The 18063-nt window shown below is 38.3% G+C and overlaps 1 protein-coding gene and 1 non-coding gene across 7 annotated transcripts in view; both read right to left on the bottom strand.

The window, feature by feature from the left end:
- MACROD2 (mono-ADP ribosylhydrolase 2) overlaps nt 1–18063 on the bottom strand; it is an 856447-nt gene that overhangs the window by 451377 nt on the left and 387007 nt on the right. The gene's annotated exons all lie outside the window — the stretch shown is intronic.
- On the bottom strand, nt 10906–11095 carry LOC135446390 (U2 spliceosomal RNA). Its single transcript, XR_010439786.1, has one exon. It is a non-coding gene; the product is annotated as a U2 spliceosomal RNA (small nuclear RNA).

Below are 18063 nucleotides of genomic sequence, written 5' to 3'. Positions count from 1 at the left end.
CTCTAACAGATTTTATATAAAGGCTGTGGAGGATCAGGGCATACGTATCTTATTACACCAACCTAATTCTATATTGCAATAGTCATTCAGTCAACCTCTCTGTCAACTTATTGCATTAATATATTATCACTGATAATGAAGTTTTGACAGTAATCTGAAACATCTGCAACAAGTACCATCAAAGCCATTGACTACAGAATAGCATTAACAAAATACTTTTTTCCAGGGCTAACAACTTAATATAGTTCTGGGGTAAATGTCACATCAGAAATAATCATAATCATATACGCATAACCGTTCATGCTTTTTGCTAGAATGCATCTGAAATGGAATAATCTATATATTTCAGCAGAATCCAAGCAAATTTTATGTAGCAAAGCTTATGCCAATACAGCAGGTTAAAATCAAAGGCTGAAGAACAATAACAAGGTTAGGAAGCACCAAGGAGTTTCAAGAATAAAAGAATTCCACTAAGTTCCATTGCAAATGATCACAATTAAAAGGAAAATATCCTCCATGAGTGCACCAGCAAATCCTAATGGCAACTAATAAAATAATAAATTCTAAAAATTCTAAAATTCTGTTCTCCTGTAGCTAACAAAGCTAAAAAGCTCATTTTTAAAAATAGGTCAAGTCTCTCATCTCCATGCAACAGTGACAGAAGTATTAAACTGGCTGATTTAAAAAGAAAAGGATTATCAAAACTCTTATTTGCACATAGTTATGCAGAAAAAAATCACCCCAAATGAAATTCAACAGAACCAAATTATGCTGAAAACACAAGTAAATCTGATAAACAACACAAACAATGTGAAAATAGGCTATGAAGTTTCTAAAATAAAATAAATGAAAGGGGAACTGGATATTTAAAAAAATTAAAACAAGAAAAGTGAAAAGCTTGCTCACCAACAACTGTCTAGTTCATATGAAATATAAAAATGCCATATGGTGCATGTGAAGTTCCTTGATAACTTTAAGATGTACCTTATTCTGACTGAGAGATCAACAGAGCTCAGCTCTTATGTACTGCAGAAGGTAAAACAAATATGAACTAGCTTCTGGATTAGGGCTGGAGATGGAATTTCAAAATATGGAACCCCTGAAACAATTTGCACAGTAAAAATCACATTCCACTGCCATTTAATAACGAAGGAATCTGGAAGAGATTATGTGACTTGAACACACCATGCCCAAATACGTGGTCAACATTTTCATAAGTGCCAAGATACAGGGATTTAACTTACAAGATAGTCACCAAGACAGCCTCAAAATTAATCATTTTGAAGGTGTTATGCTATTGCTTTGCAGTTAGTTTACACCCAGCCAGGACATTCTGTGTAACTGTATCACCTACCCAAGAGGATGTTAACAGTGCTGCACTACACATGAATGACAGCATGCCATTAATCTAAGACTTTGTGCTTAGATCACTTCTTATTCTCTTATTCTCAAATGTTGGGATGCTTAAATATTCTCATCCTAACAAACAGATACCCAGAGAAAGAACTCAAAATGTATGTTTCAATCCTTCATACTCCTGCTACATTTTGGCAAGGAATGACACATCACCTTCCCTATATTACGGCTTTACTGTAACTTTCCTTCTACTGAAGAAAATAAAATACATTCCAAATTTATTTGATTGCTCGTGATGATACTGACCATTAAAAATGAACTACTTAATTCTGTTGGAATGTAAGTTTCCGATTAGAAAACCTGAAACAGAGAACAGCAGCTCAGACGTGCCTCATGTGCAGATCTATTGATCTCCTTGAGCCAGGTTTGAGAAAGAGAACATGTGCAGAATCCATGTTTTTTTCAGATATTAAAATTCAGATCTTTAAATTACACTGATGTGAGTTTCTATCCTTAGTCTCATGTCAATACAAAGATGTGCTGGGGCTGTCAAACTGTGCATCCTGCCCTAATTCAGCCAGCCAGCAAGGACTTTCATTCAAGTGGCACTCACAAAGTAACACTGCAGGGTGCCCCTCCAGGGGCTCTAACTTTTGAAAATGCTCAGTGTCCTCCTCTTTTGAATGTAAATCGTGAAAAAAATACTTCCCAACTTCACCCAAACTAAATGCTCCTAGCTTAGAGATTGAATACTTCAGAAGTGGAACCAGTGGACATCCACCCCTCCCTCTCCAAAATGTTTCAGGAAAAGAAACCAACAAAAATTTATCTATCACAGAGCTCATTAACATCTTTATGATGGTCTCCACTAGTTGCAGTATTCCACTTCAGAATAATATTTCTGCAAACTATGTATATTGCATTAAACTTAAACCTGAGCCATGCTGAAGGTAATCACAGGTACATCTGTTTCTGTCATATTTGAATTCATAGCCTAATTCAATTGCAAATAATTAGCTATTTATGACCATGAAGTTACAAAGTCAGAAAGGGTCAATATGATTCTAACCATTTAACAAAAGACAGAGGCCTTAAAAGGAGGAAAGGGGAGAAAAACAAAATAAACCCTAGTGATGAATTCCACAGTAAATCAAATACAATCAGTTCTGCTTGCCCATCATACCCATGGACAGCCCAATTCCTTTGTTTTTCTTTGCAGACTTACAGAATTTATTGCTAAACATATCATTTAAGTCTATCTTTCCCTTTTACAGCCTGAAGAGGAGAATTATTTAGTCAAAATAACATGAGTACACAGCTCTTGCAATACTGTAGTGACCTCAGTTCCTAACACCTACGCAGGAGCATTACTATAAGTCACAAAGTTTTTTCACTTGCAAGGACATCTTAATTATCCCACCCATGACATGAATGTTTTTGGAAGATAAAGCCTGTAATTAACTTGTTGCCAAACAATATGTTTACTGTCCCTGAAGGTCAGTTCTAGTATAAAGGCATAAGGACACTTAACTTTGGGAGAGGTGCATTGAAAGTGCCATCAAACATTAACCAAGTGGTCATCCATTATCTACAGTAGCAGCAACGCAGAGTAGGAAAATATTCCAAGCACCATAAAATGACTGTGCTAAGATAAATCTCTACTGCAACACACAAGGCTTGCAACACATAAGTGTAACTAGAGACAGGGCGCTTGACCCATGGTAACCAGAAATTCCACTTAATCTCAGTAGAATTTTCTCAAGACAGTCAAACAAGAGTGCTCCTGTATTATGGAAATCTGTCCTTGCTGATTGTCCTTGTTGGGAGAATTCAGGTTTTGAAACTATTTTTAAAGATTATACCAAAACAACTGTGAGAGCTCCTTGCCTTGTTTAGTTCTGAATTTAAATTAGAAATTTGCATACCCCAGTTTGAGTAAGAAACCTGAGATCTGAAAAGGGCAGGGTTAGGATGTACAAGTACAGGTGTAACAAGGGGTTTCATTAGCCCTGCACAAAGCCATGAAGGGCAGCTTAGCACTCCGGGAATAATTCCTACAGCAAAGTATAGAATTCCTCTACAAAGTATAGTCCCCTGTTCCAGGGAAATGAGAAAGTAACCATCTTTGAGTAAAGATCTCCTATAACACCTCAATTCATTGTGTGCATGAACTAGGAGAGGTAGAAACAGGAAAACAAAAAAAGTACAAACAATGGAATAAAATTAAGGAAAACTATATTAAAGAAATTTACGTAAAACACTTCTATGCTGTTGTGCCCAGTCTCTGACTCACATCATCATCATTATTCTGTATTTTAACAGGAAAACTAACAGACACTTGGCCCTTCCCTTGCTGTACGTTCTGCTAACAGTCAGACAGATGGAAGGAATGGAAGGCAAAGAAAAGCAGCTAAGAAAATCACGGGGGAATAAAATCATCTTTGCCCAGCCAGACCCACTCCTTCATCCCACGCTCACAGCATGCTCTCCTTCATGTAGAGGAATAGGTAACAACTGAGAACTTGTGTTTTCCCCAAAGTATTGGACAATATGGGAACAACTTGTGAAGAAATGGCATATGGAAGAACCTAAACATGGCAAACAGGCAAGAGTGAAAAAAGTAAACAGGAAAAAGAAATTTGGATGAGAAAATAGGAAAGATGAAAATGTTGTCTATTCAGATGAAGGAAGGAAGGATTCAACTACAGAAGGGAAAATATTATGAATTTAAATAGGGAAAGAAACAAGAAATCTGGCATGCTAGAATCAATGAATGTACGACCTGGAGGAGAAAGGGGAGTCTGGAGACATTCACATGCAGGTGTGACCATTAACACTGCACTGAAGCAGTAAACAAAGAAGTTCTTTAGCCATATAGCAGACCATTAATTTGTAGACTTCAAATTTGTACCTTTGATCTAAAACTAGTTGATTCAAGTCTGTGTTGTTTGAAAAACTCCTGTATGTCAGCACTTAGAGACTGGAATAGCTTGTCTGTGTTGAAACATGGACTATTTGCAGGTTTTCCATTGAGAATAGATTGGATTTCACATTCCCCCACTTAGTTACCAGAGGCCTTTCCATCAGCTGGAAACACTTTTCAATCCATCTTGCCAACTTTTGACCTATGCTAGTTACTTTTGGAAGGTGAAACCCATCAGGATCAGGCATGGATAAGCAATTCTCCACTGAGAGCATGTCAAATAGACATGCAGCCTCCCCTGAGCCAGAATGCAGCAAATGTGCATTTCTCAGGAAGGGACATTTAGAGCTGTTCATATGGAAGCAAATAACAAGAACTTATGTCAGTCTGCACTTCTCTGGTAGCTCAGTGTAGGCATCACACATGCTATTTATTTTCTGAAACAATACTGGAGAGTGCTGTTTATGTGCTGCCTATAGACCATCTAATTAAAGAGCAGAGCATGTTAAAGCAATTGAAAAAAAAGTAGTTTGTTTCTGCAGCACAAAAAGAAGAGTCTGACTGCTAGGCAAAATAACTGACATGCTGTTACACTGTATACGTTTGCCTGAATATGACAGCATAACAAGATATTATAAAATAAGAGAAGGCTTCAGCTGATCTCAGCCAAGGAACTTTCCATGTTCTTCCTTCACTACTGCAAGTGTCAGGCAGCTGGAAGGTGAGTTTTGACTGAGCTCCCACCATTGTATGTGAAATGGAAGCTCTGTCTCTACGGATGGCTGGAAGCTCATGGCATCTGATGCCATAACAGCATTATCCTACAATGCTGCACATGGAAATACACCCAAGTCCTTCCTCATGTTCTTCCCATCTTTACTCTTCAACATCCATCCATAATTTTTAATCTTTTTTTATAACAAGTCACCACATGTCCAGCTCTGATATCTCTAATTCCCCCCACATGAGTTCCTAACTTACTTGTTGCTTGAAGGAAGGCAAGCCTCCTGCAGGCTGGCTGCACCCAGCAGAGAATACAGATGCCTTGCTGCAGCAGGAGGGAGAAAATCAGAGCTCAAGTCATTATCCCCTTCACCACCACCCCTCTCCATCCTCTGTGTAAACTCTCTGACAGCATTCCCCTCTTATCTTCTTCAACAGTGTCAAGCAAAATGAAAAGGTTAGACTTGAAGGCTTGTATGTGGCCTTTAGATTAGACAACTCATTAAAAAAAGCAAAAAAAAACCCACCACCAACAAAAAAACCTACACACAGCAAAATATTTTTAAAATCACAGAAGCACAAAGGTTCAAGGACTTAGCTGAATTACACACGCTTTAATACTACTCCACAAAGACATACTCAGTATCATGCTTCCCAAAGTGACTGGGGAACCAACCACAGGACCAAAATTTTGCTCCAGTACACAACAACATATTGCAGATGCAAATCCCCACACTTTGGAGCACCATGCTCCTTTATGTTGCTCTTCATACAGAAAGGGATGCTAAAAATGAAAAATCTAAGTTCTCAGCTTCAATCTGGTTGGGGCTTTCCCTTGTATTTTCTGTATTTAGCATCACCCTGTTAAAATTCTCCTTCCCTCTTTCACATACCCACATTTTCTTTCCTTGTTCTGGTGGAGGCTGTTTGGACAATTACCCAGCAAGAAGTGCAGACAGTGCTGTGAAACCCTCTAAAAAGCTTAGGTCACAGGCTACCACTCAACTTCTCTCACAGCAAGAGCAATAGGTCAAGTTTCTCACGGAAAAAAAAAAAAAAAAGGAATATTACTAAATATTCAGGCTCCAGTGCTATGTATCAGGACATGTCCACTGGATGATGGATTGCCCTACATATGGATAAGCATTGGTTTGTTACCCCAGCTGAATGGAGTAACTTCTAGAGTAGTTCATAAGCCTTGCACATCACCTTTTAGGCTTTCAGTCTTTTAAACACAATTCAGAGGTTTGGAGTAAAAATATATGGACTTTAGTTTTGCATCAACACCACACATGCTCAAAACAACTTGTTATCTAACATTCATCTGTTTGTCTAGAAAATAAATGTCAGTACTGTCAGGAAAGGGAAAAGTTTATGATTAAACTCCAGCTATATCATCGCTCATAATATTTGCTTGAAGACAGCAAAGATTCAGCACTTGATTTTTCATCCACCACTTTGAAATAGTATTGCAGAGAAGCCATACAAAAGAACACTTAGATAGAAACACACAGCTTTACAGTCAATGTTGCTTTGTAAAAATCATTTTGGAATTAGTACAGTTTTAGGGTAGAAAAGTAATTCAACAAAATATCACACAGGATGACGGGACTAAGCACAGAAATCAATTTTGTTTAAACACAGGTAGATATCGAGCCAATGATCTGCAACAGCCCAATGGAAGCCAAAGTGCACTTTTCTGTTGTCCTAATGGACTGCTTTAAACGTGAAAGAAAATCATGCATTTCTCCAGCATGAAATCTCCCCTCAAAGAGGAACAAAGAAACCACCCAGTTTTCTAGAATGTAATTTCCAGAGTAATTAATCAACTCAAATCATGACCCCCCTGCCCCCAATCAGTCCTATCCATCTGTGAAAATCACTGAGGCAAGCCCAACCTGAGAGTCATTGTGGGATGCCTGATCGACATTATAGTCATTATATTCATATTCAATTGTTCAAGCCATAGCACAGATAAAATGGCAACATGTTAGGGCATAGTGCAGAGACCACATTCCTATCCCATGAATGGTGCTCTCAAATGAAAAAAAGAGCTGTTACACTGTTGCAGGCTAAATTAAGAATAGCAATAACAAAATACTATACCTTTGAGTATTATGAACATGGAATTAAGTTATTTATTCAAAGTATCCCATAACGGCAATATAAGCAACAGGCACAGGCACTTTACTTTTTTCATGTACTGATGAGTTTTGCATGTAGATAGCTCGTGTCTTGCCATGTCATGACTGCAGAACGACAGCAGATACTTATCCACTCAGCCTTAATTAATTTACTCCCAAATGAATACTGCATTTAGAAGGAAATGTAATTTTATCCTAGAAAAGCACTTCACACAAACAGGACAAAACTGTTACCTCATCTGATTTGTATCTATTTTCTAATCACACAAGAGACTTACTATAAAAGAATCCAAAATTATTCTAAAAATATGCAACTGCTATTGCACATAAATATTCCATCTTCCTCTCTGGATGAAATCTTTCTGAGGGAAATAGCAGACTTGCTCAAGGCTTGTTTTTCTTACATCTCATGTGGACATGCCTAAAGCACTCATATCACTTTTCCAGCAAACTTTACATCACCTATGTGGAAATATCTACAAGTTCAACAATGTTCTGCTGCTTGTGTTCTGCTATTTCGGTGTTTTAATTATGTTACTTCACATGGCAGAATGAAGTTTGACATTAGTATTGAATCTCATAAATCATCACTTTAAGAAAATGCATTCCCTTGAGGAGAGGTAATACAGGTCATATGGGAGTCCCTCTTCTAGCTTCAAACCTTGTTAAACAATCTTAAATGTTTTCAGAAAGTCAGTGGTAGGATTGTGCCTTCTGAGGCACATAAGAAGAAAGTTATATATTATTCCTTTTTGTAATTTTTTTCTATTTGTGGTGGAAGTTTTTAAAGACTAGTATTAGGAGTCAAAATAAAAAATGAAATTAAATGTGAATATAACATTAATTCAACAGTGCTGGCTCTGGAATAAAGGCATGATAACACAGTGTCTCAGATGAACAGTCAACATAGTGCTAGAGATACAGTGTCCCTAACATTTCCTTCTCCTTTTTCATTTTTCTTCATCCTTTCAAAACATTTTACTAAGGAAATGGCTGATGATATAAAACAAAAACCAGTGTACCCCACATAAACATGAAAAAACAGTTTTACAATGATACTCAGTGATTCAAATTGGCAGAAGCTCACAAAGGCTTTACAAATAACAAAACTAATCATGTTGCAATAAATTCCACTAGAACTACTTTCTTAGAATGCCGATTATTGTTTTTGTGAGGGTGAAATCATGATCCCATATCACTCTCTAAAGGGAGCCAATCAATCTGGTCTGTTTATTTACTAATGAAAGTCTTAAGTTGGGGCAGCAGAAATTTTGCACTTGCATGGCACAGCTTCCACAGGAATGTGATCTTATGCTCTGAATCCCATAGGAACGCACACAGACAGGGACTGATATCAAACACTGTGACAGCAGCAGACCTACTGCAGTAATTCACAAAGGCTCACGTATTTCTGTTTCTTCTTAAGAGAGCTGCAAAAAGGAGATGGTGGAAGTGTGCCTTTAAAAGAAGGTGGCAATGCACCATTATTTCAGGAAATCTGTCCAACTCTTTTGTTGTTGTTGCCAATTCTCTCAGTTTGTGCATTAACGACATGCCAAGGAGCTCCTCTCCCAAGGTGTCCCAGATCAGCTGAGGAGTGGCAAGAGCAGTGGATGCTCAGTTTCCTAAATTAATGAACACTCTGCACTCCCTTTTCCATGTCTATTGATAAAGGAAGACTTGGCTACTGCCAACCACTCTACTTTTGCCCCAATGCACTATGAAAAGGATTTCTGCATGCTAAAACTCTGCACAGCAAAATGCAGATCTCTGTGTTTCTCCAGAGGCTGTCTCTGGGAGGCACAGTGCATTAGTACCTGCGACCTCACCCAGACCACCTGGGTTTAAGGCATAGAACACTCAGAAGGGAGTGGGAAAAAAGGCAAATTGATGGCAGAAAGCCACTACTTTTTGGCTGAAAATGAGAAATCTAGGATCTTATTGCTACAGGCAAGCGGCACATGAATCCTTCTGTGCTTTGCTGTAGGAGATGCTCTCCCAAAGAACCACCATGTATGGGCTGACCTAGGGGTAATGAAACCACTTCTTGAACGCTGGCCTGTGTCACAGGTTTAAATAGTCTGTGAGGTCCTGAGCTGGTCTTACCTCACCTGGGTGCATATAATACACACTAAATTAATTTTCTCAGAGAGAGAGAAGAGAGAATCAATATTTACCCCAGGATCAAAATGCTTTTCGTTTCAAGAACTCAGCTGTCTAGAAAAACAAGGAACAATCATTTTGTTCCCATGACAAACAAAAGCTTCCTTGCCAGTAGACACTGGATATTGACAATAACCTGTGAGCATCATAGCATGCATAGTAATGAGATGGCATTTTGCTGCAGTGCATTTCTGTCTTGTAGACTTCTGGGTTTGAATCTAAGTGGAAATATTAAAGAACCAAAATATAGTATTTTCCATTAAACAGTAACATGAAAATAATAACAACCAACAAACACTTCCACATCCCCCACATAAGCTTTATTTAACTTACTCTAATTGAAATACTGAGGCTATAAATAATGACTAGTAAATCACTCAGTGATTCAAAATGCAAGGAACATGAATTTTAGGGGTTTTTTTTTAAACTATTATTTTACTGCAATTAAGTCGGTAGTGCACCAAGCTACCACCAAAAATGTCACAGCAAATTAACTTCCTTTTTATTAACCATGGCAGGCAAAATAATTTTAAAAAGTGAAGGTGTCTTAGTAATGAGACTTAACTCAAGGAAACTAATTTACAATGACATGGGTTCCTCCATTCTGTATTACCTCACGCACTTAATAAAACACGCTTGAAGAGTCAAATTCTTATGTCATCTAAAAATTATTGTGATCACTCTCTATCTAAACTGTATGAATTTTATTTCTAATAGAAGACCCAGTTTTCAGCCTGTCATATCAACGTGGCTTTTCAGTGGCCTGATTGTGTTCCAAAAGATGTCATGAGCCATGCTTGTGATCACCTGCTGCATTACATGGACCTCAGCAGTGACTCTGTCACAGGCCTGGTAAAACCAGCTCCTGTTAGCCAACCACTGACTGCAGCACGTATGAACAGTTCTGGACCTCCAGTTTACAAAATGCAATTCTGTCAGCATTTAATCAGTCAAAAGCATTCAAGTGAACACCAGCTCTCCATACTTCTTGGCTTTTTTATATATTTTAAACACCTGCATTTAAAAACTAGTGTTTCCTCAAAAATACTGATCACATCTATTTCTTTCCAACGCTCCTTAATCAAACCAAAGCAAATCCCGAATGTTGCATTTCACCATCATGCAGAGTGTTTCTATCTGCTGCACTCTGCAGTTATTTCTGATTGCTATTTATCTCATTTTTCAGAAAAGCACTACCTGTAAGAGTGGTCAGTGAAAATAAACAGCACCAGTGATGCAAGAACAAGAAAAGACCAAGCGTAGGCTCACTGCACCCAGCAGGCACAAGGCACCACCCAGTCCGGAGGACGATAATCTAAATGTACAATACTGAACATCACAAAATAGATATTAGTACAGACTGAGAAGGCAGTGAAAATAAGATTCAAAGAGAATCAGAAGTGCTCTTTTATTTTAGTTGGGTTTTTTTTTTTTTATATGGGGTTTTATGGAGGCTCGGGAACTCACTGAGCTGAAAATTGGTGGGAATTAAGAGAACACTGTGGAGAGGCATAATCTATGTTTGCTCTGTTCCTGCTCTTCCCTTTGCACTCTTTTATGGTCATTAAGGGACTTGTTGCTTTTTTCCCCCTTTTTTCTTTTCACACCATTCTAGAAACACAGCAATAGCAGGCTTCACGCATGGAGAGGACGGCATAAGCTCCTAGTACATTTCCCAGTCCCCAAACTCATTTAATATAAAATCCTCCAGCTGAGGACATAACAGATATTAAACTGATAAAAACATATGCTGCACTTGATCTTTGCCAAAAGGTCAAGAGGCAAACACGAATCAGCAGACTCGATGGTTTCTTGCTCTGACTCAGTGCGCACGCTGAGACTGAATCATCCCAAGATTTTAACACCACGGTAACAACAATTATGCAGCTTTATCACTCAGATTTATTTCAAAAAGCTGCAGACAGACTACAGACCCCAAATAACTCGCTCCAGGATCTCAATGAGCTCATGATTTTACACACACAGGAACTGTTTCAGGACGGGAACTCGAGGAAGTTAATGATGCCATGTCTAGCCTCTCAAAATATTTCAGCCTTGATCTGAATATTTCTTCTATGGTAAACTAAATAAAAAGAGAAAACACCTAGCTTTCCCTCTGGCCACCAAGCTTCTGCAGCTTTGATGCTCCCAGCCCCAAATATTTAAGGAATCTTCTGTTTTCTGATTCATAAAGGGTGTTTTTAGAAACACATCTCCCATTCAGAAACTATTTCACAAAATTCTAAAAAGCTGAGGGAATTTTGAATAAATAACTTATTAAAAACAGAATTACTGCAGTGCGTTTTCTTAATCCTTGCTGGACTCATTAGAGAATCTTACACACTAATTCAAAGACTAAATACCAGCCTTGGTGAAGCACAATTACTCGGTATCAAACTCCCCCATAAATTAGCAGAGAAACTGTCCACACATGAAGAGCACTAAGTCAATACTGCTAAAGCATCAAAAAATCATTCCTGTGCATGGAAACAGAAAACATATTTTGAAGTTAATGAGTAATAACAAAAGATAGTGTAGTAACTTGGAAAATGACAACTATTTCTTTAAAATTATTTTCAAAAACACTTCATAAAAAAACTTGGAAGCCTTTTTACTACCAATGATATTTTCAATCACTCACCATAATCACTAATTGTTTGAAAGAATACAACAGCCGGTCACAAGGTGAAAGGAAAGGTATTGTCACAGCAAGAGAAATTTAATATCCTGATGTTGGTGCTCCAAGATGCATGAGACAATCAGCCAGTTATAATGTAATTGTTTAATTTTCAATACAGAGTGTTTAGTGAATCATTATCAGCAAATCCACTGGATTTTAATGAGTTAAAATATTTTAATAGCATAGCTTTGTTACTGTGTTTAATCACCTTTCCCTAAGGCTCTGAACAACATTTAAGCATGTGCTTAATTTGCTATTGAAGTCAACAGAATGAACAATGAATGGTCAAGTTCAGCATGTGCTTAATGAGATTTACTGAGCCAGAATGCGGAAAACCCAATGTGAGCACAATCAAAGCCCCAAGGTATTAGCCAAGTCCACCCTGAGTTTCCCTGAAGATACAGGGCCTCCAAAAGGTGAATGAAAATTTTATTTTATTATGACATGTCTACTGCACACCCGCACGTCTGAAATATTTATGTAGCAAAACACATACCAGACTTTGTAGGTCTTTAAAGTAGCAAAAGAAAAAACTTTGGATTTAGCCTAAAATACTAACTGGAAGATTTTGTGGAATTTTGTTTGGTGTCCACAATAGTTTTTGACATGAAACAATTACTGATTTATCTCATGTTTCTTCCAAAAAGAAAATGCAGTATAATTTAGATTCCTGGGTAAATGCACATAATTTGGGAATGGAGGAATGGAGCTAACATTTATATTTCAGTTATCTGTTCCTCTGTGAAAAAGAAGGAACTTAATCCAATATTACTATCCCACTTCCTCAGTCATTCAGGCAAACTCTGTAATCCTCCCACACCTGCATATGAACATCTGCATTGTACCAGTTGATACTTTTTCTCAGACTTAATTAAATTAAATCAAATCACCTGCATGCCTTTAAGCCCCCTTCTTTACTACCACTTCTTCTAGAGCAGGCAAGTTCAGTTTAACCAACAGCAACTCAATGAGCTTTGAATGCAGCATATAAAATACACAACTGTACTTTTCTATTTTGTGTGACATTTAAATGGCCTAAGCAAATATTTAATTTGATTGCAATTAATCAATATTTTCTTGACAGTAAATATTAAAAAAGGGAGTTGATTCCAGGAGAAAAAATTCTTCAGATTACATACTCATTATCAATGTTAAAATCTGACTTTTCCATGTTTTAATTCTTTCTCTTTTAGCTTATATGGAGGATCTGGTTTTGGCATCAAATGTCACTGAGACTGTTTGGGGCTTTTTGTCCTGCCCAGAAAAAATAACAGTGATCTGGAAAAATATTAAGCAACTTCTCTGAACAACATACAGTCACCAATCCTTTCTCTAATGTGCTGTCAAAATCAGACAATCTGTTAAGAAAAAAAAAATTAACATTTAAAAGTTGAATATAAATGTTGCTTCAAAATGGCAGTCATCAGCATGGGAAGGAGTTAATATTCCCCACTCTTTTTCTAAGAGTAAAAAAGGCAAGGAACAGCTGTCACTCAGGTGATGAATACAAGCTGCCAGCCTTTTAAACAGCAGGTACAGCATTTGAGCTCTGAATTAATTAGCATTCAGAAAGTCTAAACACGGCTTGATAACTCTGCAAGATGATTTTTGTCCCTTCCTGCAAATTAATACTGCTATTAAGATGAGCAAGGGCACAATGCAGATCGTAATTGTACCCATTAAACAAAGTTTCACAAGTAATGAATTGGAGGCTCTTGCCAAGAATGCATCAAGTCAAATAAAGCCTTGCTGCAAATAACAGACGCACAGGAATCCATCTTCGCTTTTTCACGGCATTCACAAAGCCACACACAACATGGATTCCTGGGTAAATGCACCAAATGTTTTCTGCATATTAGGACAGGCTTCCCAAAAGTTCATGTTTTTAAATGCTTAAATAGTGGCTTTGGCATTGGGGCTATTTCCATTCAGGAGCCACTCCTAACATACACATATATCCTGAAAGGGAGTTAACAAGGCCTCAGAGATTATGGCTATAATGTCTTAAAAAATAAGGCCTCCCTCCATCAATTACTGCTGCAGCGCTGCATCAAAGTCTACACAATCCATGTGGAAAATCTTCCTCCTATATTTATCATTTCCTTTAAACGATGAGCATATTTTATAAAGCACAAAAATGATTGATATCAGAATTTAATGATGTTTAATAAGTGGCCATCTGTCAACAGTCAAGGAGTAAAAAGGAAGCACATTATTATTTCCCAAAAGACTAGAAATATTGATGCTAATTAAAAGCCACATTATCATTATCTCAAAGCAATGTCTAAACACTAATCAGACTTCAGGTCCAGGGCAGGAGAAAGAGGGAGAACTATGGATATGAGTGCTCCCCAAATGGGTCACGGGATTTGAGAGTCTCCAAACTGGTGTTATGATAGCACACAGATTGGAACTTGGCAAGTAGCTCAACTCTTCAGAAGAAACCTTTGGTTCATTTTTACAAAGATTTGTAGATGAAAAGAACCGTGCTAAACATGGGCCTTCACTATTTATTATTTTCAATTTTCCAGCCACCTTATTTCACAACAAAATAAAACCTGTGGTGCCCAAACACATGATTAATTGCACCATACTAAACTGCAACGTACTCAGTACTTTAGCTGAGAAATAGCTCAATGTCACGTTAACATAAAGGACTTATGTGGTCAAACAGACAAAAACCTGCACAAAAAGGAACAAACCCCATGCACATAGTGTCTGAAGCACTTTTGACTCTCTGGGCCTCAAGGAAGACCCTGTAGGGTTCAGGATGCTTCAGCTTCTCCTGCTGAGTGCTACGGAGGAGGAAGGTACATAAAGGTAGGTGGTTCCATCTGCCACTCATATTTGCCTGGAGCTCTGCCTTAAATATTAATAGTCAGTTTATTACCTTTTAAAACACAGGATTTATTGCCATTTTCACAATTCATCTTGATCAGAACCTCTTTTAAGCAAACCTCTCCTAACCTCAAAACCCATACTTCCTATTCTGAGGCCATCCAGAGCCTATAACATACTTTTTGCCTCAGAATGCAGAAGCTGATGAGACTCTTGGCATTTATTGCCTGCAGAGAGGCACAGTTACAGGCCACTGGCAAATGTTTTCCTGCCCTTGAGATATGAGAGATGTGTGAGCAAGATATGACTGATCCTACCTCCCACATCGTGGAAACTCTATGTACAGTCCCAGGTTTAGCAATACTGACTCTGAGCCAGGCCCAGCAGCTCACCAACTCCATGAGGTTTGATGTTGTTAGGAGGAGAATACAGAGGAGAGATGCAGAATATTCCTGTGCTGAAGGTAAGCAAAGCATAAACAAACATGAAGTAAAAGGAATACTGGGAACAGGTGGAATGAATATAGGGATGAGAAAATCACACTGAAAGCATAAAAATGGCAAACTGAAAGTATCCCAGGCTGGAGAAAAGCACAGCTACCCTGGCAGTCGAGGCGCAGGGGCATGAGTACCATTCCTAATTGAGAGCAGGGATTTTCCCCACGGTATTTTTACTGGCTAACTTTTCACCTATAATTGCCACTATCAAATTACCATCTCCATTGTGCAAAGCCACCTCTAGTCTTCCTCCTCAGGTCAAGGAACCCATTCATCACTGTCAAGTGAAGCATATTTCCATTTCTACTTGTCATTTTCAAACCATCACTTCACACAGGTGTGACCTCTGATCCTGACTTTCCTTCCAACACTCCCCTTGCTCTACTCTGACAGTCCTCCATTATCTCCTCCCTGAGAAATATTAAAAAAATTTAAAGGAGATGTTCCTGGCTTTGATTACCCTATTCCAATATAACTCCTTGATCTTCAGCATAAACACTTCAATCATTCTGGCATTTTCATTGACTCAAATTAAATGCAGAGACAGTAATTATTTCACAATCCCCTTGCCCTTTCATACACAAGTCTTCTGCCTTATACAATGACAAAGTATTACCTCCCAGACTCCTAATGGTTCAGATACTTCAGATACATTTTGGATATGAATCTGGCATGAGGGGACTCCTAAGTAAACCTTGTGAGGCTTACCCAGTACTAATTGTGAGTGATTACAGTGCTTTTCTCATGTTGAGCTCCAATGCTCAAACATGACGTGAGCCATATAATCATACAATAGTTCCACTGATTAACAGGTTCCTTGGGGTGCTCATGACAATGAAGTTTAAGATCCCCCGCATTTTTCAGCCTCTTAATGTACATTCAGCAAAGCTGAAGAAAAAAGTAAATTCAAACTACTGTTTACATGAATTGGAGACTGGACATTTCGACAGACACACAGAAATGAAACAACATCATCAGTATCCAGTTTTACTTATGTTATTTACTTCCATATTCACTACATTTGTTTTAAATTGGCACCAAATTCTTTATTCTTGGTGCATCCCAGATTTGCCTTCTGACTCTGTGCAATTGTTGTTCATTGTATAGCTGTCAGAGCAGAAGTGGAATGTATGAAAAGCTGGATAATTGTAAGCTGGGGCATATGGTACTACAGAAAATGTAGGGGTTAGAAGGAAGAAGGGGGTTTTGTTTTGATTTTTTCCAAGAGTCTGGATATGACTAAAGCTTTTTCTGGTGGGCAAAGAAAATATCCCATGTTTATCCATTTCTCCACAATTTGAAAAGTTGCTTGCCTTTCCCCCTCCCCCCCCTTTTTCTTTAGGGGTTGTTGGATGGGAAGAGAAGAAGGGCAGAAGTTATGTTATGTTTAACATTAATTCTTATTTACATGACAAATAATAGACCTTCCTTCTGGTTTGTTTCTTGTGTCCTAAGAAAATATATTCTCAAAGAGCATGCATGACATTGATTTTCACCAAAAAAAGCACTGAAATGAGCTAGCTGCTGTGTAAACAGGTCAGGCTTCATACCTCACATGCATTGAAATGACCAGCACAGTTCACTCTTCTCAAAGGTATTGCTTCAAGCTGATTGCTGACTCAAGACAAGAACACAACCCTGGTCACAGTGAGTTTCTAAGCATTTTCTCTGCAGCTGCAGGGTATAGAGGGTTTTCTGTTTGTTTTGCTTTTTTTCCCCCTCTTTCATATGAAACCTCAGATTCTGGAGTACAGTTTGGCAGCACCCAGGCTGAAATCACTGCCAGTTTCCTAGGGTACAGAATCTCTAATAACACAAAGCCCTGACTATCTACTTACCCAATAAATAATCAAAATTTTCTACCACGACTGTCCTTAAAATATACGACTTCTTGTTCCTCTCTCTTGCTTGCAGCTAATCCTTTCTGTCAACAGGGTTTCATCTGTAACAAGTCTGCCTGTGACATGCTAGGTCCCAATACATCTCTCAACAAATCCCCCGTGTTCACAAAGTAAAAAGGTTGCAAAAAGGACCACAGAGACAGAGCCTCTCTCCTCTAATGGGATCAGAAAGGCGGCGCTTTCCCCTGGAAGATGCTCATCAAAGGCGAGGCCGGGAGAGACAGCGCGCTGGCAGGGAAGTCCCAGCTCACATATTGCATTTCTGGTGTGTGGGAATCCATAAAATCAGGGGAAAAGCTGCAAAAAGCAAGCCTCAGAGACAGCAAAACTGTGATCAGAGCTAAGCAGTAGCCATAGGATAGGTCAGCAGAAAAATTATGTAAAAAGTGGAAAAGTAAGGACAGATAGAACTATGTTATGTGTATTAATGATTGTCTAGAACAACTCCCTAAGTTGAAGAAAAGTATATTTGGTGAGATATTAGGAAGTTTTAAGCATAATAATGGAGCTCTGTGCATTGTGTTTGAAGGCTTACAAGCAGGTATTGTATTCAGAATAAGCAAGCCTTGTTTTAACCAAAGGTACCTGTGCTTATAGTGATTGGATAGAATTACTGTCAATGTGCTTTTGCTTGGTGTGATTGGTCAAAAAACTTATAAAGTAAGTTGTAACATTAAGTTCTTGGTCTGCTGCCTGGGATGTGAGCTGGTGGCATCTTCCCATTGTCATAACCATGGAACGAGAGTGATGCTGGAAAATAAAACAGCTCAAGGCACGTTCCCAGCAGTCCCATCCCATTTGTGATCTGTACACAGCCCCCAGCCAGAGATACTGGTGC

Source organism: Zonotrichia leucophrys, chromosome 3, assembly GCF_028769735.1.
Source record: "Zonotrichia leucophrys gambelii isolate GWCS_2022_RI chromosome 3, RI_Zleu_2.0, whole genome shotgun sequence".
Lineage (NCBI taxonomy): Eukaryota > Metazoa > Chordata > Aves > Passeriformes > Passerellidae > Zonotrichia > Zonotrichia leucophrys.
The sequence above is the reverse complement of the archived record's forward strand: the minus strand, read 5'-3'. Positions and strand labels throughout refer to the sequence as shown.